This window comes from Eretmochelys imbricata, chromosome 1 (assembly GCF_965152235.1).
Source record: "Eretmochelys imbricata isolate rEreImb1 chromosome 1, rEreImb1.hap1, whole genome shotgun sequence".
Taxonomy (NCBI): domain Eukaryota; kingdom Metazoa; phylum Chordata; order Testudines; family Cheloniidae; genus Eretmochelys; species Eretmochelys imbricata.
Genome location: NC_135572.1, coordinates 21,619,374 through 21,631,245, shown reverse-complemented (window position 1 = coordinate 21,631,245; position 11,872 = coordinate 21,619,374).

The following is an 11,872-nucleotide window of genomic DNA, read 5'->3' as shown; positions in this document are numbered from 1 at the left end:
ATCAGCTTGCAGAAATTAGCATATTTCTGGATCTTTCCCAGTTTATTAGCATATGTCACTCCTAGGAGTGCTCCTCCCCCATGTCATCATCCTTATTTTTAGGTAAGAGAGCCCCACCCCTGACACCATCTTGGATTCTAGAATTTTCTACTACCAAAATTTAGACTTCGTCATCCTCGTCACCACCATTTTGGTCAGCCATGTTGGATTTTCTAAATTTAAACTATCATTAATTTCTACTTAAATAAAGCCCCAATCTTAAAACTACTTACTATTTTATGCAAACCAAAGTGTCCTGATACTGTCACCACCCTAAGTATGTCAATTGGGGAAAGTGAATATTTGCAATATATAAACCCCTTGTGAGGTTTTTCTGTAAGCCTTTATTAAGGTGCTGCAAGGTATTTCAGAACATTCAGAGCAAAAATCTCTCATCACAGAGAGACAATGACAAGTTGTGACCTGCAGGATACAAGCATTGTCCTGGGTGCAATAATCCCCTTCTAAAGCTCTATGATCACTGAATCTTGTTGATTTCACCGCAATTCTCCAATTTGTCAAGGGCATTGAATTCTAATCCTGTGCTCCAAAGTGCTTGGTGTCATCTACAAATGTGATAAACATACTGTCCACTCCATTATCTAAATCATTAATGAAAATATCAAATAGTGCTGGACCCAGACTGACAGCTGCAGAACCCCACTAGATACACTCTTTCATTTTGACAGCCAAACATAGGTAAACGTACTCTTTGAGTATGATCTTTCATCCAGTTCTGCACCCACATTATAATAATTTCATCTAGGTCACATTTCCCCAATTTGTTTATGAGACTGCCACGTGGGACTGTGTCAAAACCCTTATTAACATCAAGCTATATCATGTCTATTGCTTCCCCGCATCCAGTAGACCAGTTACCCTGACAAAGAGGGAAATAGGGTTGTTTTGGAATGATTTCTTCTTGACAAATCCATTTTACTAGTCCTTATAACCCTAGGTGCTTACAAACTGATTGTTTAATGATTTGTTCCAGTATCCTTCAAGGTATCAAAGTGAGGCTTGACTAGTCTGTATGTCCCAGGGTCCTTTTTGTTCCCCTTTTTAAACATAGATACTATCTTGTTAATAGATATGACGTTATTCTTTTTCTAGGATCTCAGAAGAGAACTGGTGTACAGCACCTGGTTTGTTAAGGAAACAAACACTGAGCCAGGAACCAGTGGTTTAAATTTGTCCCCAACCATTTCTTGTTTCTTTAGACAAGACATTTTAGCAAATTTTACAATGCCTTGGCACTCAGCACACCTTGAAACTACCCTTTCTCCTCCACAAAGTGCTTTAATGCCTATTATCTCACCCAGACTCACTACGGCCAGGAGTTAAGTGTCCCTCTTCCCATTGGACAGATTGGGATCCTGAAGTACAGAGAAGGGAGATGACCTACCCCAGGTCACACAGCAAGGTGATGGCAGAGCCAGAGAGAAAAGCCAACAGTTCTCACTCTTGCTCTAACCAACAGACAACGAACCCTGCAGAGGAAGGGATAGAGCCGAGGAATTGAGATGGTGGGAAAATTTTCATCGAAACAGTTTTCAAAAATCCCATTAAGATTAAATAAATAGGTTTTTTTGAAATCATAAATTGATTTGGATGTAAATTCTTTGCAAAACATTTTTTTGCAAAACAAAAGCATCTCCTGTTTGTCACATACTGTTAAATTGTCTCATCGCACACAAAGAGGAGACACTTTGATCTAGAAAACTAGATGAGATGATTCAGTCTGGGCTCAGTAGTTGCTCCTCTTAGTGATTTAAAAATAATAAAATACAAATAAAATAGAATATTTCAGCTATTATACAGCAGAATCCCGTTTATTGAATCTAATTGGACCTGGGGCCAGATCAGATTAATCAAAAATTCGGATAATCTGGAGAATAGGAAGGTGTGAGACTGAAGCGTCATCTAGTGGCCACAGGAGAAATCGCCTGATTCTGGACCTGTGTGCACTGGTTATTCAGTTAATATGGAAAGCTGGATAATGGAGGGTTGGATGAACGGGGTTCTACTGCATTACGTCAAAATCTGCCATGACTCAACGTGATAAAACATCTCATATTATACACTGCTACTAGTGACATTCTCAAATGGATCTTCACAGCTTCCCAACCTCCACTCACCATGAGGTAGGTATAAGAGGATTGTTATCCCTAATTGACAGAGGGAAAAACTAAAGTTGAGAAAAGTGAAGGGACTTGTCTTATGTCACGCTGCCAGTGGCAGAGTTAGGAATAGGACCCAGTAGTCCTGACTTTGAAACTAACCATCAATTTTGAATTTCATGCACTGAATGATCAGAATAAAGTGATCTCAAATGAGATTCAGACCAACAACTGTTCACAGTTATTATTCAGCAAGTATTTTAGAGGAACTAGAATATTAGACAGACTCATGAACTGCTCAGAGACAATTAATGGAGAAAAGCAGCAACATTCATCAAGCATCTGATTGATTATGGCTTATTTGCTTGATCTTAAAAGAGAACAATGAAGTCCTGAGTCTCCTCCTGTCACTAGACCTCTAGTTCAGCCAATCAGCATTGAGATTCTGAGGGGCAGGAGGCTGAGGGTTCTCACCAGATGGCCCAAAGGATGGCCAAGGCCACCAATGGGAATCACTGTCAGAGCACTCTTCCAGCCCGGCTCTCTCTGAGGGCCTCCCAGAATGAGGGCTGGAGAACAACCCCCTTCTCGCCAGTGGCGGGAGGGAAGAAGGGAAAAGGGAAACCAAAAAAGACAAACCCCAGTGTTCCCAGTGATTCTAAGGGACAATGGCCTATGTGGGGGAAAAAATTCTCCCACCTTCACCTGGTGTTTTCCATGCTGGCCAGCACCAGATGGATCAGGCTGAATAGCTATCAGACTTCTCTGAGGCTCTTACCTTCTCAGCAGGGATGTCTGTTTTCTAGCAAAATTAGTAGTAGGAAAGGGAAAAACTCCAAAGGGGCTCCTCCTTGTGCTCACATACGTGCACCTGAATTCTCTCTCAGTCCTCAAGGAGAGACCTTGAGAAGGAGACACGCTGCAGCAAAGCCACAGGGGTCTCTGAGATTGCCCCTGCCCTGCAGCCTGTCCTGCCTAGCCGTTGTCAGGTTCTCTCTGTGAGGTCACCACCTCCCATACTATTTTGACCAATAAGCTGAGGCCCTACAAAAGGCCCTTGTGATGTCACTGCCACACCCACCCCGCCCTGCAGGGCTCACATATTGCCCCTGGCCAGTCCCTTTGGATGTTTGAGCTGCTTCCCCTGTATCATCCCACTCACTCACTGTTAGTTCTGGGGATCAAGCAGGCTACACATGAAAATATCAGAAGCTGCTCAACATGCCACGCTCAGTTTTTCAGAGACTTGTACACTTTAAGACCAGAAGAGACCATTAGATCATCTAATCTGACCCCCTGCACATCACAGGCGTCCGTTATAGCCCAGGAGCTAGTTTTTGACCAAAGCACATTCCAGAAAGGCATTTAGCCTTCATTGGAAGACATCAAGGGATGTAAAACCACCGTTTCCCTTGGTAATTTTTAAGAAACTGGTGCAGTGAGGGGAAGAGAATTGACCTCAAGGCCACACTTGTGAGTCTTAATACATCCATGCACAATAGAACTGCACTAAGGTGGTACAAGCAACCTTAATTCTGGTGTTTCCTAACATTTAAAGGCCTGCTCTACACATCGTTCTTTATACGTATATAGCTATTTTGGGTAGGGATGCATTCATGTATTTATTTTTAACCTAAATAGTTGTCCCGGCACAACCTCTAGTGTGGACACATATACATCTTTATAAAAGTGCCTTACACCAATATATAGCTTATTCCCCTGTCTGTACTAGAATAGCTATACTGGTACAAAGCACTTTTACACTGACATGACTGTGTCCATAGTAGGGGGATTGTACTGCTTTAACTACACGAGTAGAGCTCAAGCCGTACAACTTTCTAGTGGGAACAAGCCCCTGCTCACCAACACACGTGCACCTTTATGCTGAATTAAAACAAAAAAGTAAAGCTCTTAAGAGAGAGGAGACATCGCCTCTCACAGGAAAAATGACACTCAGACACTTCGCCCTCAGATACTGTGGTGATGGAGATCAACTGAAAAACCTAGATAAATAGCTCCCGTATTCCATGTAGACTAATGAATGTCAGCGCAGAGGTGTCATGGGGTTGCTGGCCCCTTTAAGGGGAGCCAGGGCTCAGGCTACATGTGGGAAGCTAATTGAAAAGGAAAGAGCCCATGTAGGCAGTTGATTGTCTATCAAGCACCTGACTTTGACCAAAGGCCATCAGGTCTCAGTTGCAAGGAGGTGCTCTTGGGGACAGGAGCTCTATGTTGCTGCAGGAGAAGGAGACCTACAGCCTGTGAAACGCTCTAAGCTGTCAGGTAAAATGATGCAGTAGAAAGGGTACAGCTTTAGCCCCCAGCTCAGCCAATCAGCATTGAGACTCTGAGGGGCAGGAAGCGGAGGGCTCTCACCAGTAAGTCAAATCATCAGAAGATCTGATCATTAAATGAACATATCATGGATGGATTAGCTTTGGCTGTAACGCTAGCATTTAGATGCATCATTTATAAGCACAATAATCAGATCTGTATATACTTCAAAGGACTTAGTATAATCTACTGAGCTGCATTCACTATAGTTAGTTTATGTTGCTTTCCGGACTTCTCTTCTCCTTATTTGTGGTTTAAATTAAAAGGTCAGACAGCCCAAGTTTTAAAAAGCTGTAGTCCTGGCTGCTGTAGCCCATTGGTTATCCTACTCTGAATTGCATTTTGGAATGATTCATTCCCTAAAGATATTATGATCATTTTTCAGCTACAACCACTATTCATTCATTTTCTCTGGAGACTCCTTGGTCCACTTTCAGCCTATCAAGTACACATAGAATCATAGAATATCAGGGTTGGAAGGAACCTCAGGAGGTCATCTAGTCCAACCCCCTGCTCAAAGCAGGACCAATCCCCAATTTTTGCCCCAGATCCCTAAATGGCCCCCTCAAGGATTGAACTCACAACCCTGGGTTTAGCAGGCCAATGCTCAAACCACTGAGCTATCCCTCCCCCGAAAAGGGACATGTGAGATCCCATTTCAAAGAGGCATGTATCCCTGAAATTCTTCTGCAGACTTTTCATCTACTAATTGTAAGCAGGGAACTAGTTCTCTTTTTTCAAACAAAGCCACAATTTTTAAATCTTCCCTGAGTTTAGCTGTGGTTATAGAACCATATAGTGCATTAATTGTAAGAGGTAGCAAATTGTGTCACATTTTGCTACCTCAGCCAGAAAACGGGAAAGGTGAGAGGTAGCAAATTGTGACAGAGCAGCAAAAGAGAGCATACCTAGGTGTCAGTAACTGTTTCTGGAAGCAAACTCTGTCAGTGGTGGGTTTTGACATCACACCCTGGCACCTGGCAGGAGGCGATGGTTTTCAAACTGTGGGGCGTATGTCCCCCAAGGGAGGCACACCCCTCATTTGAAAACTGTGCTAAATGGAAGGCAGAAATCTGGGGAGGTACATGCCCCCACAAGCCCCCCATGCATTACCTCTAGGGGGCACAAATATACTTGCTTGCCTGGACGCTAAAATGCTCTGGTCATATGCACTTACATCACACTGAATGACAGACTTCATCTATGCACCAGCCATGGGAGGTTGAAATCTGTACATATACCTAACAGTCATCACATAGACCATGAGGGTACAAATCCCAGAGAAGTCCTCTCATCATTAAATTGGTGGAAAAACCCTCTCCAGTATGCAAAGGAGTAGAATTTTTCCTGCCTTCCGTGACATTGGATGGGGTGCTTGCCTAGACCACCTTCAGACTCAAGGTGTCTAGACTCCCAAAGACACCTGCCTTCACATAAATGTCCTAGAACATAAGAACGGCCATACTGGGTCAGACCAAAGGTCCATCCAGCCAAGTATCCTGTCTACTGACAGTGGCCAATGCCAGGTGCCCCAAAGGGAGTGAACCTAACAGATAATGATCAAGTGATCTCTCTCCTGCCATCCATCTCCACCCTCTGACAAACAGAGGCTAGGGACACCATTCCTTACCCATCCTGGCTAATAGCCATTAATGGACTTAACCTCCATGAATTTATCCAATTCTCTTTTAAACCCTGTTATTGTCCTAGCCTTCATAACCTCCTCAGGCAAGGAGTTCCACAGGTTGACTGTGCACTGTGTGAAGAAGAACTTCCTTTTATTTGTTTTAAACCTGCTGCCCATTAATTTCATTTGGTGGCCCCTAGTTCTTATATTATGGGCACAAATAAATAACTTTTCCTTATTCACTTTCTCCACACCACTCATGATTTATATACCTTTCTCATATCCCCCTTTAGTCTCCTCTTTTCCAAGCTGAAAAGTCCTAGCCACTTTAATCTCTCCTCATATGGGACCCGTTCCAAACCCCTAACCATTTTAGTTGCCCTTTTCTGAACCTTTTCTAATGCCAGTGTATCTTTTTTGAACTCAGAGCTATTCATCTAGCCTGCACAGCAACTCTTTCCATGTTACACAGACTAACAGTCCAGGCCACGTCAGACAACACAACAGCAAGGTTTTATGTCAACAGACAGGAGCACGTTCACCCCACCTTTTGCCAAGAAGCTGTTAGTTTCTGGAACTGGTGTGATCATCACCAAATCACACCAGTAGCTCTGCAGGTATACAGCATGTCCATGTGGACCAGCTCAGCAGGCAATTGTCAAGTAACCATGAACGGACCACCAGGGATACAGTTCTGCACATGGGTTTCCCACAGTAAACCAATTCACTATAGACTGGAACAAGAAGCATCAAATGTTCCATTCCATTCTCTGGCAGATGTTTTCCTCATCTTGTAGATTCCAGGGATAACACATGCTTGTCTACCAATCCTGTTTATGCTGTGGGTCTTGAGGAGACTCAGGACTCATCAATAATGATCATGCTAGCACCAGCTTGTCCCGCAGTTCTTATACTCAGACCTGATTTACCTGTCAACTTAGCCCCCAATATCACATTACCTGCCTTAGCCAATGCGATCTCCCAGAATGACGATCAGATGCTTTATCTAGACTCAGCAGTGTTGCATTTGACAACATGGATAGCAACATGGCTACCACAACACTGCAAACAACATGGACAGTGGCGAGTTATCTACTGTTGGTAGATGCTGCTCAGCCGACATCCACTATATATTAGTGCACAATAGGTAGGACTCTACTAGGCTGCCCTACGTAACTAAATGAAAAGTCCTCTGTTTGGACAACACACCACCACTTGTCTTCCTTAGAAACTCCAAATTCCTCTTATTTTGGACTATCTGCTATCCCTCAAGAATTCAGGATGATCAGTAAGCTCCATAAGGGTAACCTTGTCCGCAATACCACTACATCATCAGGATTACACCATCTGATCCCTCCCTACAGTTTCTAGTTTCCTCAAGGTCCTCGTTCATGTGTTTCCCCCAGTTCAGGAGTCCCCTCTTCCTTGAAATACTAATATAGTTTTTAGCCAGGTTAAAGGGCCCTCTTCTTGAGCCCCTTCCTCATTGCTACATCTGTCAACGAAGACAGCCTTTTTAGTAGCTAGAACCTCAACCCAAAAGGTACGAGAAATACAGGCACTTCTGGCTGATCACCTTACATCGTGTTCCATAAGGACAAATTGATCTCATAGGTCTCACCCTAGATTTTTACCTAAGATTGTTTTGAATTTTCTTACCCTAGCCCCATTCCAACCCAGGGGGGGGGTGGGGGGAGAAGAGAGGGAGAGGAGGGAGAGGAGAGAGAAACTGCACATCCTTGAGGTAGTTACAGCTCTTTTGTGTTACCTTGACAGCATATTGTCTTTTGAGAACTGCCCTATGCTGTTAGTAGCGTTTGCAGATACAGTAAAAGGCCAGGCAGTACTTACCCAAAGACTATCTAAATGGCTTTCTAGTTGAATTAAATCATGCTAGATTGGATTCACGCAAGCTGGTTAGAGCCGACTCCACCAGAGCTCAGGCAGCCTCTGAAGCAAGAGTCATACCCATTGCAGAATTCTGCAGAACAGCTGTATAGGGATCAGTCCACACTTTCACCCAGCACTATTCCCTCTACAAAGCTTCCATATCTGACAGCTGCTTTGGCAGAGCAATAACTGAACAGGCCCAACCTCCTGATTATGAGGTCACTGTTTGCTCGTCACCGGAAGTGGAATACATGTGGACAGGCTCTAGTTAGTTACCCAACAGTAACTGTGGTTGTTTGAGGTGTGTTGGCCATGTGTATTTCACAATCTAGTCTCCTTCCCTGCTCCTGCAGTCTTAGAATACCTAGATTCCGTATTGGTAAAGGAACTGAGCAAAGGTTGGGCCCACTCCATTTATACCTTCAGGTGAGGTGTTGGGATGGGCATCAAGGACACTGACATGGCCCCAACTGGCACTGCTTGCCAAAAGAATCCAATTGTGTGGATGGGGCTGGAATACAGGTGGACAATTACTCAAAAATGAAATACCTAAGCACCCTAAATACATCCATGGTCAATTACCCACTGTCAGGGTTCCCTCCCCACTCTGAACTCTAGGGTACAGATGTGGCGACCCGCATGAAAGACCCCCCGAAGCTTATTTCTACCAGCTTAAGTTAAAAACTTCCCCAAGGCACAAATCCTTCCTTGTCCTTGGGTGAGTACTGGTGCCACCACCAAGTGAGTTAGACAAAGATTCTGGAAAAGGACCATTTGGAGTTCCTGTTTCGCCAAAGTATTCCCCCAAGCCCCTTAACCCGCCTTTCCTGAGGAGGCTTGAGAATAATCTACCAACCAGATAGGTAAACAAGGTGAGCACAGACCCAAAGACTAAACAGAACTTATTATAAAGAAAAAAAAAAGTAAAAGAAGCACCTCTGTAAAATCAGGATGGAAGATAATTTTACAGGGTAATAAGACTTAAAACACAGAGGATTCCCCCCTAGGCAAAACTTCAAAGTTACAACAAACAGGGATAAACCTCCCTCTTAGCACAGGGAAAATTCACAAGCTAAAACAAAAGATACTCTAACTCATTCCTTGCTATTACTTACTATTTCTGTAATATTAGATGTATCATTTCAGTAGGAACTGGATTACTTGCTTTGTCTCTGTCTCAGAGAGAACACAAACAGAGCACAAAAACAAAGCCTGTCCACCCCCACCCCCCAGATTTGAAAGTATCTTCTTTCCCCATTGATCCTTCTGGTCAGGTGCCAACCTGGTTAATTGAACTGATTAATCCCTTACAAGTAAGGGGATTCTGTACCTCTGGCCAAGAGGGATTTTATTTTACTGCATACATAAAGGTTGTTACCCTTCCCTTTATATTTATGACACCCACTATGTAACAGAGGCACATCAGATGTTGAAGAGGTTTTTGAGAGAGGTTTTCAGTCCAGAAAGGTTGTCTAGATCTGGAATTGATAACCTCCATTAGTAATTTGAAACTTCCTTGGGAAGTTGTACCAGTTCATATTATGGTTTAGTAATATGCTGGTAGTGTCTTTTGTCCCTAGTGATTAATACAAGTGACCATGAATAGACTGGTCTCCATGGGAAAAAAAATGTTTTTAAATGTTCACAAGTCAAACAGTGATTTGTAGACTTAAAAATTCCAAGCACTTCTACAGTTTTGATGTCACTTATATCTTTATGTACCTAGGAAAGCCTCATGTCAAGGGTTCCTTTTAAATAATGAAAAACATCACCTCAAACTCAAAGGGATTAAGGGGGCAGTGGTGCTAATCAACGGTGGCAAGGATCATGACCTCAAGAGTTGAAAGAGGTTACCCCCCTCTTAAAAGTTGTAAAAACACTAATCCCTGTTTCACTTAACAAAACATTCCCCGCTCCCCCTCCCCAAAATGTTTTAAATGCAGCTGAAATTGTGACTAACAGCTTCAACACTGGGTTCTAGAACAGTAGAAGCTTAATTTCTCCACAGTGGAATGTACTAGTTCTCCAAACCCAATGGGGGGGAATTATGTCCCCCAAGTCTCAGAAATATCCTTTTTTGCAAGGCAAATTCACTAGGACTTTGCAAAGTAAACCTGAATTTGGCCATTAGTGTTTAAGCCTAGCTTAACAGTTTTAAAAGCATGCAGTGTAATAATGCTTAATAAATAATTCCTTAAGATGTAAAATACTTCAATTTCCACTCTCACACAGGTTTCAGAGTAACAGCCGTGTTAGTCTGTATTCGCAAAAAGAAAAGGAGTACTTGTGGCACCTTAGAGACTAACCAATTTATTTGAGCATGAGCTTTCGTGAGCTACAGCTCACTTCATCGGATGCATACCGTGGAAACTGCAGCAGACTTTATATACACACAGAGAATATGAAACAATACCTCCTCCCACCCCACTGTCCTGCTGGTAATAGCTTATCTAAAGTGATCATCAAGTTGGGCCATTTCCAGCACAAATCCAGGTTTTCTCACCCTCCACCCCCCCACACAAATTCACTCTCCTGCTGGTGACTCTCACACAGTCAAATTAGGTAGATGTGGTATATCTTGACTTCAGTAAAGCTTTTGATATGGTCTCATATGACTTTCTCATAAACAAACTAGGGAGGCAACCTAGATGGAGCTACTATAAGGAGGATGCAAGATCCCGACGGGGGTGAAGAGTTGCCCGGCCTGGGACCTTGCTCGCACGCAGTCTTATCCTTTCCTTTGTGGGAGGTTGGAGATCGACCTAGCACTGTCTTCTTGGGCTTCTTGGTTGGAGCCGTATGGGGACCAGTGCTGGCCAGTGGATGGTCCCGGTGGGGCACTGTGTACTGAGGTCACAGTGATTGGCATCAAGTGGGAGCATTGCTCTGGTGCCAGGGTGAGGGCCAACTCCATAAGGAGCACTCCAACGAATATCACGCTCCTTAGTCCTTGGCTTGAAGGACTTGCGAATTTTGCACTTTTGACTAATGTGCCCTTTGCCCAAGCAACGCAAACAACTGCTGTGTGGATCACCAATGGGCATGGGCCTCTTGCAGCAATCACAGGGCTTAAAGCCTGGGGACCAAGGCATGCCCCGTCCCAAGGCAAAGTCCCGTTCAGGACCTATAAAGCCTCTTACTATAGCTAAGGGATTTACAAATACTAACAGAAAACTATATACACTATAATTCAAGAATTAACTAGTTCGTACAAACGAACAGCAACAGCACTAGCTGAAGCAGCAACGGTTCCAGCACCGTCACTGGCAGCAAGAAGGAACTGAGGGTGGGGCGAGCCCAATGGCGCCCTATATACCGCAGCATGTGAGCACCACTCCAGGGGGCGCCGGAGTTAGTCCCCTACAAATACTGCTGAGGAAAAAACTTCTTGCAAGGGTGCATATGGCAAGCACACCTAAGTTGAATGGACATGAGCAAGCACTCAAAGAAGAAATTGGGTTTATTTAGTCTGGAAAAGAGAAGACAGAGGGGACATGATAACAGTTCTCAAGTATTTGAAAGGTTGTTACAAGGAGGAGAAAGAAGGAAAAACGTTTGCTTAACCTCTGAGAATAGGACAAGAAGCGATGGGCTTAAATTGCAGCAAGGGAGGTTTAGGTTGGACATTAGGAAAAACTTCCTCTCCGGGTGGTTAACCTCTTCCTTCTCTGGGTGGAATAAATTGCCCAGGGAGGTTGTGGAATCTCTGTCATTGGAGATTTTTTAGAGCAGGTTAGACAAACTGTCAGGGATGGTCTAGTCCTGCCACAAGTGCAGGGGACTGGACTAGATGACCTCTCGAAGTCCCTTTCAGTCATTTGATTCCATGATTACCCCAAAGCCCCTCATGAAATAAAGAGAT